Source organism: Carassius carassius, chromosome 42 (assembly GCF_963082965.1).
Source record: "Carassius carassius chromosome 42, fCarCar2.1, whole genome shotgun sequence".
NCBI classification, from domain to species: Eukaryota; Metazoa; Chordata; class Actinopteri; order Cypriniformes; family Cyprinidae; genus Carassius; species Carassius carassius.
In genome coordinates, this window is record NC_081796.1 from 18,196,609 (window position 1) to 18,213,112 (window position 16,504).

The window sequence follows — 16,504 nt, forward strand, 5'->3', positions numbered from 1 at the left end:
GTTCATCTAATTTGCTTCTCTGCGGCTCAGTTTGTTTCTCAGCAGGCCAGTCGATTTTAAATTTATCTACTGCTCGCGTGACCACCTCCAAAAGCTCCTCATACTGGGGCGACAGGGGTGGCAAATCCCCAGCAACAGATCCACCTACGATCCCCACGAGTGCAGCAGCGGCCAGCACCACGAGGAACGCTGGTGAAGGCTCCCTCCTCGAAGAGAGCCCTCCGGGATCGAAGCGTCCGCATTGGCAATCGCTCTCAATGCGGACAGTCGGCCCCCTCGAGAGCCGACTCAGCGTGCTTCGATCCCAGGCAAGCCACGCACAGACTGTGTGTATCCCCGCTCGTAATGTAGCGAGGGCAGGGAAGAACACACAATCGATAACGTGGCTTGGAATCGCCCTTCATATGTTTGGTCTTTTGCTTTTGCTTAGGCATATTGAGCTGTTTTAGCGATCTTTTTAATGGCTAAGGGACAGACAACAATAAATAGGACAAACAGGACAGACTTTTGACATGCACACACAGAGCGCTTGTTGACAGATTCGAAGCTGAAGCCAGCTGCACAGCACGTGCTTTTATAGCTTCCTGGTCGCTACGTCACCCCGCCCGTGACGTCACGCCTTTACGATGGACTGATTGCACACGATATTCAGAGTCGGTCTCGTCAGGGACGTTCCCCAAAAGCGTTTCAACGCAGCTCGAGTTCCTGAAAAGGAACACTGGGTTTTGTTGTCTTTGACGTCTTATTAATTTAGTAGCATTTTGAAAGGGAGAAAGAAACAAACCCCTATGTGTACCTCGTTCCTCTGCGTGGAAAGGATGATCTGTTCAAACAAATCCAGAGAAATGCAGCTAGAGGAATTAAAACGAAGGGCTTGGTCCAGCACCGTTGAAAGCATAAATATCAGACACCGGCGATGGGAGAGTTCTTTCAAACCAAACTATTAAGCCTATTTGTTCAGCTGCGCTAACGGATGAACTTCTCTGGAACAAAAGATATTATTGTTCAACGCATTTTTCCTCCTCCTCTCCCTTTTTTCCAACAGGAAACAGACAGTGGCAAAGTTACAGTAGTTCAACATATGAGATCAGAGAGAAGGTTTTTGCAGCGAAACAGAACCAGATGTGGAAACAGTAACGGGACCCATGCAGAACTTAACGTCTGTTTGGTTTGCCTAAGAAGATAAAAGTCCCAGAGATTAATTGAAACCCATTGCCAGACACTTATGTTCGCCTATGCATATATTTATTCACGAGGTCGAGAGGTTAAATGGATGGTTGTTTGTGCAGCGGAGGAATTAAATCTATATCGCCAAACACCTACTTTGTCTCAGGGAAAATTAGGTTAACCCATCTGAAGCTTCACATTTGGACATTTCCACCCCTCTTCATCTGATATTCATTTAAAGCAAAAATAAGAAGGCAGCTTTGCTCTGCTGAGAAAACACTTAAAATACTGAATCCTTTGCCAGTTTGGATTTGACACAGCCGTGCTGTTTACCTTCTACATAAATTTAGTCCTCTGTGATTACAAAAATACGGTAACGTACGCGTTTCAGTGAACGCCAACACAAATACAAGCTGTCTCTGAATGGTGAAATTTAGATAAGACACTGTAAATTTGTGTAATAGACTCCGTTTTCTTCTAAACAACATATCATGGGAATTCAGCATCACAGGGGAGGAGAGAAGTTCAGAGACACTTTTTTTTTTTTGGAAGGAAGGAGGGGCGAGAGAGAGAGCGAGAAAGAGAGAGAGGCTCTTTTTACCTTGTTGCCAGCTGCTTTCCTGGGGTCTTTGAGAGTTTGGCTGCCCTACATAGAGCCTCCTGCTGTTTGAGAATTTGATCTCGCAGCTGTTGAGATTGTTCTGTCTTTTCCTGTAATTTGGACTTGAGCAGCCTGACGTCTAAGCCCGGGCTATTAACTTTCTCCTCGCTGGCCTGCAACTAAAAGAAAGAACGGGAAAGAAATGAAATGCCTTTAAAACCAACGTGACCATCCTTTTAAGTTTTCTGCAGGGGTGGAGAAGCAGTGAAAATTAAACAAAAATATTTTAGCATAAGAAAGTCATATAAAATCCTGTAACCCCAAGAACAAAAAGCAACAGTGAAACATATAGATTTCTACTTTAGACCGAGTAACAGCTCTTTATCGATAAACAGCATGTCCACATAGACTGGGCAAATAAAGATCATACACTGAGGTTTACATGAAGAGCAGAAAAACAGAATTCAATAACAGAGCAAAACACATTCATATTGATCTGATAATACTACATTGCAAATTACCCATTGTCCATCTTGATATTTATCCTTTCTGACAGTGATTACGTATTAAAGATCATCATCATTTATTAACTAGATCTAGTGACTGGGATTGCTTTCTGATCTTACATTAGCGATTAATATTAAAACAAAGACCCCACCAAGAAGTTGAATAGATAATGAGTGGAATATGAAATCTGATCAGGTTTGTTGAGGAACTTTAATGGTCAGAGAGCAGCTGCTAAAATCCAATGACTTTTTTCTCAAGGACAAAATGTTTGGACACTCTAAATGAGTTATCCCATCGTGCACCGGTGGAGGAAAAATCAGCAAAAAATGCTTAAAGGAAAAACCCAAAGCCAATTATATTCATCATTAGTATGCTTCCTTAATGTTCTCATTTATTATTCAATGTAAGTCATAAAATGTTAAATTCACTATTTCACATCTCCGACATTCAAATAAAGCAAAAGTCCTTCATTTACTCTGCACAAACCCTCTGCGGAGGCAGGCAGCTCTTAGTACTGGCTGTGATAATCTTTATAGGAAAATAAATGGCATTGCTGGGTTTTGGAGCGTGTGCTGCATGTTGGCACAACACTGGATGAGCAAACTGCTGGAACATGACAACTTGTTCAACAACACATGGAAAAAACTGAGCAACAAAGAGCCAGCGTCTCTTAAGTGTACCCAAACTGTGCTATTAATTAACAGACTATAAGCTAATTTTCACCTTAGAGGAATGGGTCACCCAGAAATGCTAAATCTGTTATCATGTTTGATCAATCCTGTAATTATTTAATGAGTATCCTGCAATCAATGTAAAGTCATCTAAATCTAATTCATTGGGTTAATTTGGACTAAAATATCAACCTGACTCCAACGAGAGTGAAATCAGATAGAAGTAGATCTTTAAGGTAAAAAAAAAAAGACGTGTGGGCATTTTACAGTCCAAAAAAATTTATAGTAATATCTTTCCAATGGGATGAAGTATTAAAAAGCAAAAATGTCAAGCTATTTTTTTTTTCTTTTCTTTTTTTTTTCTTCTGATGAATGTGAAAACAAAATACCTTGGTGGAACTTTTATTTTTATTTATTATTATTATTATTTCATTTGGTTGCATCCAAAATAACTTGCTTTATTACAAACATAATCATATTTTTCTACAATGGATAAATGTTTTTTCTTTTCTATTTTTTTCTTTAAAATGACATTGGTCACTGTTGTTTTCAGATGTACTGTACAAATAAATGCATCTCAGATAGTTTTGTTAGAGTTATTTTTTATTTTATTTTATAAAGCATAAATTGTATATTTTCTTAATCTAACTGTTACATATTAGACCAGTGCTAGAATTAGTTAGGGTTAAAATTTGAGAATAAAAAATGTCATTCTTCAACATTTCAGACAGATATAAGAGGAAGTTTCTCAGAAAATGTAATAAAAATGAAAATGTAATGTAGGAAACCATTTCCAGAATAGACAGGGAAAAAGTTTTGAGAAGCTTTATGACTCAGATTAAGGAAACCTCCTTCTAGTTTACACATGTAGAACATATTGACAAATAACCCACGAGTAAACTCCACATCACTGTCAGGTCTGTAGCCGCACCGAGAAAACACAAAGGCAGAATGTTTTTTAAAGATAGCACGTAGACTGGGAATTCTGGGGGAAAGAGAGTTTACAGAGAATTTCCAGCTTTCAAATGCCTTCAACTCAGAGAACGGCTTCTTCCGATAGCTAAATCCCCAAACCGTCTTTGACAACAATGAATGATTTTGAACACCTGGCTCTTTTAAGTTGGTGAGTGCTCGCTTAAGTCTGCTACAATGACAACCACATCTGTGTTGAGTGTGAGATTAAAGCTTCGCGGCTCACTCTGTCCATTAGAAACAACACTTGTGGGAACGTGTTAGAAAAAACTCTATTACTAATACATGGTTCAGGATTTGTATTTGCAACAAAAGCTGCCTTTTAAAACGCTGTCAAAAAGCATACAGCCATCACTCCGTCACAACAGAGAGAGGGCAAAATGGCTGCCGTTTCATTATGCTGAAGAGAGGAGATTGAATGTGATGGTTATCAAAGAGAAACCAGGCCCTTCGTACACTCTTTATAATGTGTGTGTTTCTGTTTGTCCATCTTTAAGAGAACATAACATAACTATCAAATGACATGAATGCATCTGGGTCATTCCTGTTAGCAGTACCTTTTCATTTTCACAATAATAATAATAATAATAATAAAATACATAAAAATATATATGCACATACATAAATATGTGTGTGTGCGAATACTGTACATTCCCATTTCCCCATTAAAACAATACTCCCAAAATAAAAATTAGAAGAAGTAGTAAAATAAGAAGCAGCTCTGAATACAAGCTGTAAAAAACAAATGCCGTATCCACTCAAACTAAAATGATTTAAAGTCATCTAATTGTTCATTTGTAATAAATGAAAACTAATATGATTTCAATCTTTAAAGATGAGTTTAGCATTTTACCCTATATATCAAGATGACAACGTAGGAATGACACAGTTTTGCTAAATATTACAGTTCAGAGTGTGTTGTTCATCCACAAAATGATGAAATTTTGGCAAACAAATCTTCCTCACATCTTTGTGTTTCAGTCGAGGGTGCATTAAAATGGTGTCATTTTGCCCTGTCATGTCACAGGCAAAAGAGTTTTGTGCAAATGCACCCACAACAGAGAGGAAAGGAAGATTTGTCAGACAAAGCAGATGTGCGCGGTGACTGGAGCGTTTATGGCCTCAGGAGGTTCCACAGCAGACTGAGTTACTCCGTGACTGCGGGGACTCCAGAGAACATTCTGAGGCATTGTGGGATGTGTGAGGGAGTTTTTAATGTTCGCTTATAACACACACACACACAAACACAGACATAAATGCTGAATGGGTCTAGTCAGTGCTGATGGAAGGGTATGCTGGGTTCACTAGCGCTGTGAGAATAGAGGACAGTTGAGGCAGGGAAAATCCCCTCACAGAGACACAAATGACAGCCGATGGCCACACTGTAAGAAAAAAAACTAAGAAAAAAGAAATGAAAAGAAAAGATTTTTCCTGCAAAAATGTGTTGTTTATTTAATTAAAGAAGGTACATTCACTTTATGGTAAATCAACAATACCTGTTTTTAGAACATCACAATTTTTTTTTCTTTTCACCTACAGTGTAACTACATTTACATTTTTTCCCCATTTCATAAACAAGTCTTGTGACTGGATGGATAAAAAGTGCTAATTTTACTTTTGAGATTGCTTCCTCTACACCCATCACCCTCCACTGGAGTCTTTTTTCTGAAACTCTTAATTCTTGGAGTAATAGACACTATGTGTTTCTGTGACAAATTTGAGGGGTTCAACACTGCTTTCTGCATGGCCTGTTCTCCGCTCAGCTCATTTTCTTAGCTGATCTCTGAGGCTGCAGATTTTGTTCTCTGTGAGTCTTATTTGTGTAGAGGAAGGTTACTGTGAACAGTGCATTGTGAAAAGTTGAGTGTGCCGGTGAATTGGGGTCAGAAAGAGATGCAGTAAAAAGAGTGTGGGAGTGTTGCCGGGCAGAACAGAAGGGAAGATGTGGAGAAACAAACCTCAGCGGTTAAAATGTTTTGTTCACATTGTAAGCTGATGGTTTTGACTTGGAGGCTTGTAATCATCTATTGTCCACCTGTGGTAAGATGCCTACTGCCTAGGCCAGCGAATCTCTCAGTCTTCCATACAGTATCACTTTCTGCAAACAAGTAATCTATTTAATAAAAATGATATATATAGTAATAAAACACATTTAATAAAATACATTAAACAAAGTAAAACAATTGTTGTATAATATAACAGGTACCACACTGTCCTCTCAATACTGAAAATAATATTCTAATAATATTAAATAAATTATTAAAATCTCAGAAGACAGAAGAAAAGTCTGCTAAAATTATCTAATGGAACGAACAGTAAATGTCATGCTTTAGATAACCACTTTTAAATTTAGGACCCTACTTCTGCACAATGCATGACTGCGAGAGCCGTAGTCTTCAGATGATGAAAACTTCATTTTATAATTTTTGAGGTCTCAATTGACCCCCGCTGAACGGAAGCGCTCCAAATAGAATATCAAATTGCTAAATGTGAAATGAGGGCTTAAACCTAAATATTATTTCAGAGGGCTTTGGCTAGAGTAAAGCACCTATCTGGAAAGGACGTAATAAGCTAATTATTTTGCCAATCAAAGTCCCCCAGGAGATTTTTGCTGGGCCTGTATGTCCCATTCAGTCCAGTATTGAATCTCCTGACTGCGAAACCCGCCCGCATTAATCCCTGATTGGCCAAAGCTCTTCCTACACTCCAGATTTTAACGAGAAAGAAAATGGACAATGTGCTAGTTATACTTTGTTCAAAACCATCTGGGCTTTATGAAATAAAACGATTTACCAAAGACATTTCAACAGCAAGCTGAGATTTTAAAATGGCAGAAAAATGTGTGATTTTGAATCTCTGTAACAGATTAAAAACTTGAAAAGAGAGACTTTCGGAGGAACAACATTTGCAGTTTATTGTCTGCATGGCCTGTCCAATGTAGTGTCTGGCACAATGTAGATTCAGTATAGAGGTAAATACATTTAATCTTTGTCACGGCTTATTATTAATAATAACCTTCCTGATTCATGATAGCATAAAGCTTCAGCCTTCAAAATAATTAAATCATTGATGTGTCTATGTTGTTCCTCTTCACAGCCCATTTATGAGTAAATAGTAAAGTGACAATAGCAGCTTCTATAAAGCCCATCATGCACCTGGGCTTACGGAGGCCAAGAGGTCATCAAGGTCAAAATTTCATTTCACATACATGTGCAAAAGGAAAGCCTGCTAAAGACACACACAGAGCTCTATTTTATAGGTAGAGCCTATTATGAAATATAGGCAAGCCTATTATGAAAAACAAAGCGCCTCTCCTGAATCCCCCAGAATTCCTAGAAAAGTTTCATAGTTGTGAATGAAGTGGATTTATTGCATGATTCCGTCAAGGGAGAGTAATCAGTCTCTCCTCATGCTAGCTCAGGTGAGCCGTGTATGTGGAAAGCACGTGATTTGTCTCATATGATGAAGTGGACTCCATGGACACACTATCATGATTTATTGTGTATGATGGAGAAAAGACAGGAAAGGGAAGTTTTATACACAACATGCATTCAATTTATACATTTTTTTCTTTAAATTCCTCAGAGAGTGATAAAGAGATCCTGATGCGCATCTGATTCCGCATGCTCCATGCACACATGCATGTTTTTTCACACATATGGGTCTGTCTATCAATAGACATATTTCAGTTGATCACATTGACGATCCATTAGCTCCATACGTGCGGGAGGATAAAATGAGGATTATTCAAGTCACATCTGTGGAGTCTATAAATGACGAACATAATGCTTTCCCAGCAACCATAACCAATGGTGTTGGAACAGGGGGGAAAGCTTTTTAGCTTTCAGCACAAACACTAGGTATCACTTGAATATATAATATATTCTGAGCTGACACGGGAACCAAAGCCTCTGTTATTAAGCCCTATATCTAGCTTTTCCCGAACCAGGCCTTCTCCGGACAAATGCTCTCAATCAATTTCTATCCAATTGCTTAAGTCACCACAGCAGCGTAAAACATCCCTCACCACTCCCGTTTTCACTCGAGAACCCAACACAGGGGTCGTAAAAGTGCAGTTAGCCAAATGTTCTCGGGATAATAATATACCCAATTCAATACTGTATGCTAACGTCCTAAATGAGAGTGCGGTGGGGTTATTCTCTGCAGAGGCACGTGGAAAAATTATTCCTGGAGAACACTGGAAATAGATTAAATCCATAAGATATAGGCATATCTTCCCCATGTACAAAGTGACATTATGCTATTTTCTTGCCATGTAGGATATGGCTAAATGGAAACATATCATCCCACTGTCACGGTTTTAACATTCAGAAAAACAATAAAGGCTGGATGTTTACAATAATTAAACTAAATATCAGCTGTTCAAGTTGGGAAGAAATTATCTTAAATGTATTTTCTAAATGCATGTTTATTATATTAGAATTTATTGACAGATTCATCCATGCATTTTTTATTTTATTTTTTGTGACTTTACCCAAAATAGCACCAGTACATTCAAACTGATAATATCTTGGGAAAGCTACTATATCTGTAATTGTCGGTTGAACATTTTTCAAACAGATACATTGACTCAACCAATTGGGTGGGCCTATCATTAAATAACCAATGTCAAATCACAAAAAAAAAAAAAAAAATTCAAGTCCAGCTGATGTCAGTAGTTCCAAAATCACACACTCAGGATTTAATAACAGCTCTGTGACTGTAAATGAAAAGGCATTTGAATAGTCACAGGTCATTAAGGTCGATGTATTGGCAAGCTGGCAGCAGGCAGGACATGGCAGAGAGATGCCAAAGTGGCATGGCCTGATGAACTCTTGGGAGAGAAAGAAAGTTGACTGTGGGACAGATGAAGGGTGATTGATTTAAGATATATAAAAAAAAAACAGACTCATTGGAAAAGTGTGCCTGTGATGACATTTCTGAAGAATGATATTCTGTTGCTTTTCACATGTTTTACGACACTTTCAAAGTGAAATGTCTGGCAAGTTGCGCTAAAAGCATGTTCTGTTTTGTCCAAAACAGATGAACAGGAATCTAGCTTCAATGTTTTATTATGTTGGTTGTTGTACATATAAGACCCTTTTGCACCACAGGAACCTTTTCATAGTACCAGAACTAATTGTGGAACTACCCACTTTAGGGCGTTTTCACATCGCAAGAACTGGGTGCGATTTTAGTACTGGACTGCCTTTTTTGAGAACCAAATTAGCTCCTACTCTGGAGCAGGGTCTAACCAACACAACTGGTACTAACAGTGACACAAGTAGACACTGTCTGGCTAGACGTGTTCGAAAACGCCCTCACCCGCCATGATTTAAAATACGGTGTAACATACTGTAAACATTGTGTCAACTTATTTCACAAGTATGATGAACAGCAATAAATATACAGCAATGAAGTGCAGGCACTTGTAGCAAATGTTGCAGTGCCAGTTGTCATTAGAGAAATTTCCGTCCTTTCAATCGCTTTATGCATACGTCGACATTCCATGTCCATTATTGTGAAACCTGCAAGACATAACAAAAACACAGCAGATTACACCACGTCCTAGTACACACCGTTGGTGCGAATGTAACCCACATGTGTATTTTTGGCACTACATACACCAAAAAGAAACATCACATCACTGGAGCGGATCTAGCAAATACACACACACACATATAATACAAATAAAAATTAAACTCAGGATCCCTCTTGCAATACTCACAAACACTCGCTCAAGCTGGGTGATTTAGTATCAGCAAGTGACATTCTCAACGGGTATTCAAGCACAAACACTGCCATATGGAGCCTCCACACCTCTCATTACGGGAGCGTGACAGGGAGAAATTATCACTGGGACCAGATTTCATCAAACATACTAAACTGGTGCCAAGGCCAAACATCAGATAATGAAGACGCAGCTCACAGACAATTAATTAAATAATTAGGCTAATGACTTCTTTACTAGAGTCTTTTTCCTTTGGCTGTAGATATGAATTAATTAGCACGGGTAATTAAATTAAGCAAGTTGAAATTTCACAGCTGCTCATGTCGGCCTCCTCCCCTCTCTGCTCTGGGGCTAATCAGTGCTAGCTCCAGGTGGGAAAAAAAACACTTGGTTTCATCTCTGATGTCTTTTTCAGTGAAGCCCTGGCATGCCACCAAAAACCACACTCATATGTAAATCGAGCATGCATGTGAGTGCATGTGCAATAAGCACTTGTGCAGGGGGAGCACTTTGACATTTGAGGTGAGAAGCATCCTCAAAGCCCTTTCTTGCCTTGAAAGTACAACCTCCACATGCAACTACAGGAATTGAGCAATTAAAATAAATCACACATTACTGGATGACGTCAGTAAGGGGTGTGATACAAGACGGGCATCGATGACCCTATTATAACGAACTAGTGCTGCTCTCATTTCTGGCCGGTTCTACCGATGCTGGCAAATTCATTACATATAACAACAGGCACTGATCAAAGGTCCTGTGCACGAGGAGGAGAGGCATTTGCCTCCTTTAGAGAAGGTATGGGATGAGTCTACCACATGTGTGTCTGCAGGATCCACTCCATTTAAAACTCCCTTTCATTCTAATCTGGCTTCTTAGAGTGCATGGATGTCAAACAAAGCACAGATGTCTGATGTCTGAGATCTAAATGATAAATGTATAGAGGCATGCTTACAGTGGAGGCCATAAGATGTTTTAAATCATAATTTTAAATGGAAAAGAATAGGAATAAGAATAATTTTAATATACAGTATACCTATTGTCTTATGAATAAATACTAAGGATTTTTTTTTCATCTGATTATTCTACTATCAAAATAATCATTAGATGTATCCCCAGATTCCATGTTTAAATAAACTCTCAATGATTTTCAATGTAGTATACTTTTGGGTCCTACTGTATGAATAGGGCACACCCTGCTGAAAAATGGTTTGCTGGTTTAACCTAGTTTAAGATGGTCTTCTAGCTTTGGCAAGCTGGTGTTTAGCTCAACAGCCAGCTGATATCCCATCCTGTCCAGCTGGCCAAAGTGGCCAAAACTAATCTAAAACCACCCAACTAGTGTGTTATGTCTTACAAACAATAAGATGCAGTAAAACAGTAGCTGCAACTCTAGAATCATTACATTCTTGCACCAACCCTGGGTGGAAATGTCAAATATATGCTATAACTGTAAAGGATGAAAAAAAAAACAATACTGAAAGATTATAGAGGCAGGAGGCGGGATGGGAAACGGAAGCATAATACCCATACAACAACAATTCCCTATGATCTGTACACCATCTGCGATTTATTTATCTAGTAATGGCCAGCTCAGTATCACATACAATGTTCACAGACACATGAATTATGATGCATGAAATTTAAGGGCTGATGATTCTTCAGATTCTCTTTCCTGCTGCCTCCCCATGAGAATGAACGCACATCTGGACTTACGGCCACAGCTCACTTCTTCCAACTACAAACACATTCAATGGAATCTGCCTTTTCTGGTCAAAAAAAAAATCTCATGCAAAGGATCTTCAAACACCCCTTTTCTTCTTGACCTCCATCCCAGCATGCACCGAGGCATGGCAGGGTCCTGAGTGCGGGAACAGTTGGGCTAAATGTGGTGAAAATGAGGAGGATGAGTGTATTGGGGCAAACGGAGGGGGGTCTGTCTCTTGGCGGTGATGCAGCTAGTAAATCTAAGTTAAAAAGAAGTAGTATATTACATCACTTTCACAGATGGAGAATGGGTTCATCTTTTATGTGTTTGCATGTGAATGGAAACCAATCGCTGAAAGGGAATGGATGAAAAATGCACACATTTGAACATTAAATAACAACCTTGAGTGACCGTTAAGACAAAAAGAGAGCTTTTCCCTCAGTGTAGTTGGGAGTAGGCTCACTGTAAACACTTATTTATTTTTCTTGCATACCATAACATTACAGTTGCTATTGTTCTATTAAGGTATTAAATATTAGTCACTATTGTATTATTAAGAGATTAAACATGAATCACTACTGATCTATTAAGAGATTATATATCAGTTACTGATGTTCTATTAAAGGATTAAATATTACTTGCTATTGTTCTATTAAGAGATTAAAATAGTCATATTTTTTCTATTAAGAGATTCAGTATTTTTTGCTATTGATCTATTTAGCATTTAAAGATTATTTGTTATTGTTCTACTAAGGGATTAAATATTAATTGTTCTATTAAGCGATTAAATATTAGTCACTATTGATATTTTAAGAGTTAAATATTTGTTGGTTTTGTTCTAAGCAAGTGATTCTCAAAAAGCATAAAAGAAATTGTATTGTTTGTCGCATGTGAAATGTCTAAAGCTTAGACAATCAAAAGTAATTAAGAGATTTAGATAATGTTCAGTTTATTCCAAACAATTCTCAAAAAAGCGTCAATGACAACAAACTCTGTCTTTACTGAAAATATGCAGATGTCAAAGCATCTAAGTAATTTTTTTCCAAATGCTTATCCAGTTTGTTTTTGGATTAACTGAATATGTCTACTATTTATAAAAAGTTGTGTGAGAAATGTAATATTCCAATTGTGGCATTCAGCTGTTTGGTAGTGTTAACAAAAATCTAATTTCCCGGTGCACACTCCGCCCCGTCGACCAGTGGACCCTTTTTGGTTTCACAGTAGTGCTGCTTGTCAGGGTGAAGGAAGTTTTCCTGATATGGTCATTTGAAGCAGATATATCATGTTGTTAATAAAATGCTGTAGCCTGTGATCAACTGGCGCTCACTAGAGATAGCATGTTGATTAATTTCAGCCAATGCCAAGGTTCTTATACTTTCTCTCGTTAATTGTGCTAAGGGTGAAAATTAAATTAGTTGCTCTTCTACATTTTTCAATAACCATGTGCCATTTTTTTTCTATGTGACGTGGTCCCAAAGAGCAAAAATCCTTCATAAATTCTCACAAAAAAAAAAAAAAGCTACATAAAATGCTATTCGTGGCCCATATTGGTTAGTACACTTGTTTTTAAGGTTGACTACACCAAAAAACAAAACAACAGAGTGGGGAATTTATTTAAACATTTTCCAACTGTCTTGTCAGAAATAAAACCTTCTAAACAAAGAATCAAAGCTTGTTTTCCACAGCCTGAAACCTGTAATGATGAACACAGGTAATTGCCTTTCAATATGGTATCTCCCTGGGTATACCTTCATCAATGAACAGTTACACCATCGCTGTGAATGATAAAGATATAAATAAAGCTCTTACAAACCGCCTGTTTTAAACAGAAGCACACAGAATACAATATCAATATTGCTGCATTTTTTAGGACAAGTCTAGATATATATAGGCAACACAATGAGACATGATTCCCTGGTGAAACATAAGCAGGCGATTGTGCTGGCAGAGTGAGATACACACACAAACACTCGCACAAACACCATTTACTGTACTCTTCAATGGCCATGCTAAATTACATATATTCAGGTTCTAATCAGCAAACATGTTATCGCCTTTGGATTCCAGGCTCAGAAAATTGAATTTCAGCATACACTTTTATCTAGAAAAATGAAGGCAATAATGAGAAATGGGAAATAATAAGCAGAATACAATAAGCAAACAGCAGATCATTAAGGTGGCATTTGCTTGTTGATGCAAGCAGGGAATAATCAAGATCATACTTTAATGACATTATAGTGTCATAAGAATCACAGAATGATCAAATTAAAGGATTTAGTTAATGAAAATTCATTCCAAACCCAACTGGAAAATTCAACGGGATATTAGAAAGCTGAAAGCTATATGCCCTTATGCAAAACCTTCATCACCCTTATTGCCGGACAACGTTGTAAAGCCATCATCCTGTTTATAGAGGTTTAATTGAAGGCAGCATAAAACGATAAACTAAGAAACATGCATGGTTGACTTCTCCAATTCAAGCCATAAATCATTGTGATGTTCAGACAAGTCAGCCAGACACAAATTCAGATGATAGATGACCCATTTAACTTTGATTTTTGAGAGCAATGAGCTCTCCTGCAATAGCTCACACTGAGTAATGCCACAGATGAGCGGGCAGGAGGCGATGAGAAATCCCCTTTCCTCCGTGCAGCGGATGCTTCGGAATAATCGCACAAATGACCATTATTAAAATGCTGTGGTCCTGCTCCAGCACACCGCTGGTGAGAGAGAGCCACAGATTCTGTGGGAGAGAGTGAGAGAGAGGATTTGCATTAGCAGGCTGTAATGTTCTGATGATTTGTGATATAAAACAGTCATCAGAAAACTAATTTATCAGCCCCTGTATCTATAATGATACATGCATATATGCAGCTATAAATATTAGTATAGCAGTACAGACAGGCAAAGAGACATAAATCAGGGTTGCACATGATTATACAGTATGAAGATGCTCTCGATAATGCTTTTACTATAAAAACAACCTCATATGGTTCACTAAAAAGGAATAAACCCGATTCAGCCAGCACACAATTACAGAAATTAGATGCCGCCGGTAATTTTGGAAGTCATTATTATTTCATATCTCCTTGCACTGTGCTTTTAAATGAGCAAGTATCCTGTGCCTATTGAAGCCGGTCAATTATTCATTCTGGACATGCAAAATCAGTTAGTTAAGTAGATAAAACTGTCAGTGCGCCATGGAACACAGGAAATTCTAACTGGTGGCTTTCTCTCTGCTCATGTGCACCATTGTGTGTGTGTGTGTGTGAGAGAGAGAGAGAGAGAGAGAGAGAGAGAGAGAGAGAGAAAGGGAGAGAGAGAAGACAGGAGCGATTCACTGAGCAGGTATTCTAATGCAAGGCCAGAGGAGGGAGAAATAGGGGAAGAGAGGGATTGAGGAGAAGGGTCTGGCTGACACTTGTGCTTCCACTAGCGACGTCACTTGCAGTCTTTATTTTTTTATTTTGTTCTATTTATTGACAACTTTTTGTTTGAATCTCTCAACAATTTACAACAGTAGCCAGGGGATTAAGACAAGAAAAAAATAAACTAAATTACAATGTCACTTGCAATCGCCACTTGCACTCTCCGCTACCTGTGACGTCACTTGCAATCAACAGAAAATCGTGCATGTTGCCAATGGAGACAAGACGCTGTGGTGGTGATTAAACGATTAAAACTAATTTAAGTACTATAACGTACAGGGTCCTGCAAGAAAAAGACAAGACTGCCAAATCTGTGGCCACGGAACAGCAGAAAATGAAGTCTTTCGTTAAGCATTTTCCTCCTGTAGAAAAACACTTAATATGGCATAATGTATTAAGATACATTAAGTTCAATTAAAAGACCAAATTCGATATATAGTTATTATTTAATGTACTACAAGGCAAGCAGATGGCTATTTACACAATGCGCAAACGTTGTCCTCCCATACAGCAAAACGCTTAATGTGGCCTAATAACAGACTAATATGATAAAGTCAATTCAGTAGGTCTAGTCTATATGTCTTGTTGTTGACTCAACATATATACAGAGCAGCAAATATGAACGTGCATTATGAAATGCATTAAGTGATTGTAAAAGGATCAACTCCATACAGGCAGCAGACGAGTACAGAACGCAGTGTGTTAAATTGTACAGTAAACATTTTCCTACAGAAAATCATTATAAATAAAACACATAATGTGGCTCAATGGACAAAAGCAGTGATATAAACGAGTTGTAGACAGTTTATTCTATATGGAAAAATGCTTAACGCGAAACTTTGCGTGTTGCGTTTATTCTGGGCTCACCTGTACATATTAGTTATGTATTTTAATAGTGTAGAGAAGCATATTGAGTTTGGCCTTAATCATCTTAGTCCATTATGCCACATTTTGCGGTATGTGAGGAAAATACTATATACATATTCATTATACAATGAACTGTATATTTAATTTGATATTTTAATAGCATATTAATACATAAAGACATGTTAAGAGTTTATGTTCTTCTTCAGGAGGAAAATGCTTAGCGAGAGACTTTGCGCAAGCGTTCATATTCTGCTGTTCTGGCCACAGATTTGCCGGTCTTATCTTTTTCTTGCAGGACCCTGTACGTTATAGTACTAAATTAGGTTTAATCGTTTAATCACGACCACAGCGTCTTGTCTCCATTGGCAACATGCACGATTTGTGTTGATTGAAAGTGACGTCACAGGTAGCGGAGAGTGCAAGTAGCGATTGCAAGTGACATTGTAATTTAGTTTCTGTTTTCTTGTCTTCACCACCTGGCTACTGTTATAAAATGTTGGGAAATTCAAACAAAAATTAATAAAAAAATTCAACAAAATAAAAAATAAAGACTGCAAGTGATGTCACTAGCGGAAGTGCAAGTGTCTGAGTGTGCAAGTCTGAGAATGCAAGTCTGAGAGTGCAAGTGCAAGTCTGCAGCCAGACCCTCTTGGGATTGAGAGGGATTGAGAGAGAGAGAGAGAGAGAGAGATGGAAGGAGAGAAAAGCTGCTCTCCCTGGGGGACCTGTTTAGCCACAGGCCGTAATGCCAGACTTTCAGTCTTGTTAGTAAGCAGTCTGCCAGGATATGAGGCAGGAGAGCTTCAAGAACAGTAAACATTCAAATGAATTCATTAACAAAGGCCACCATTT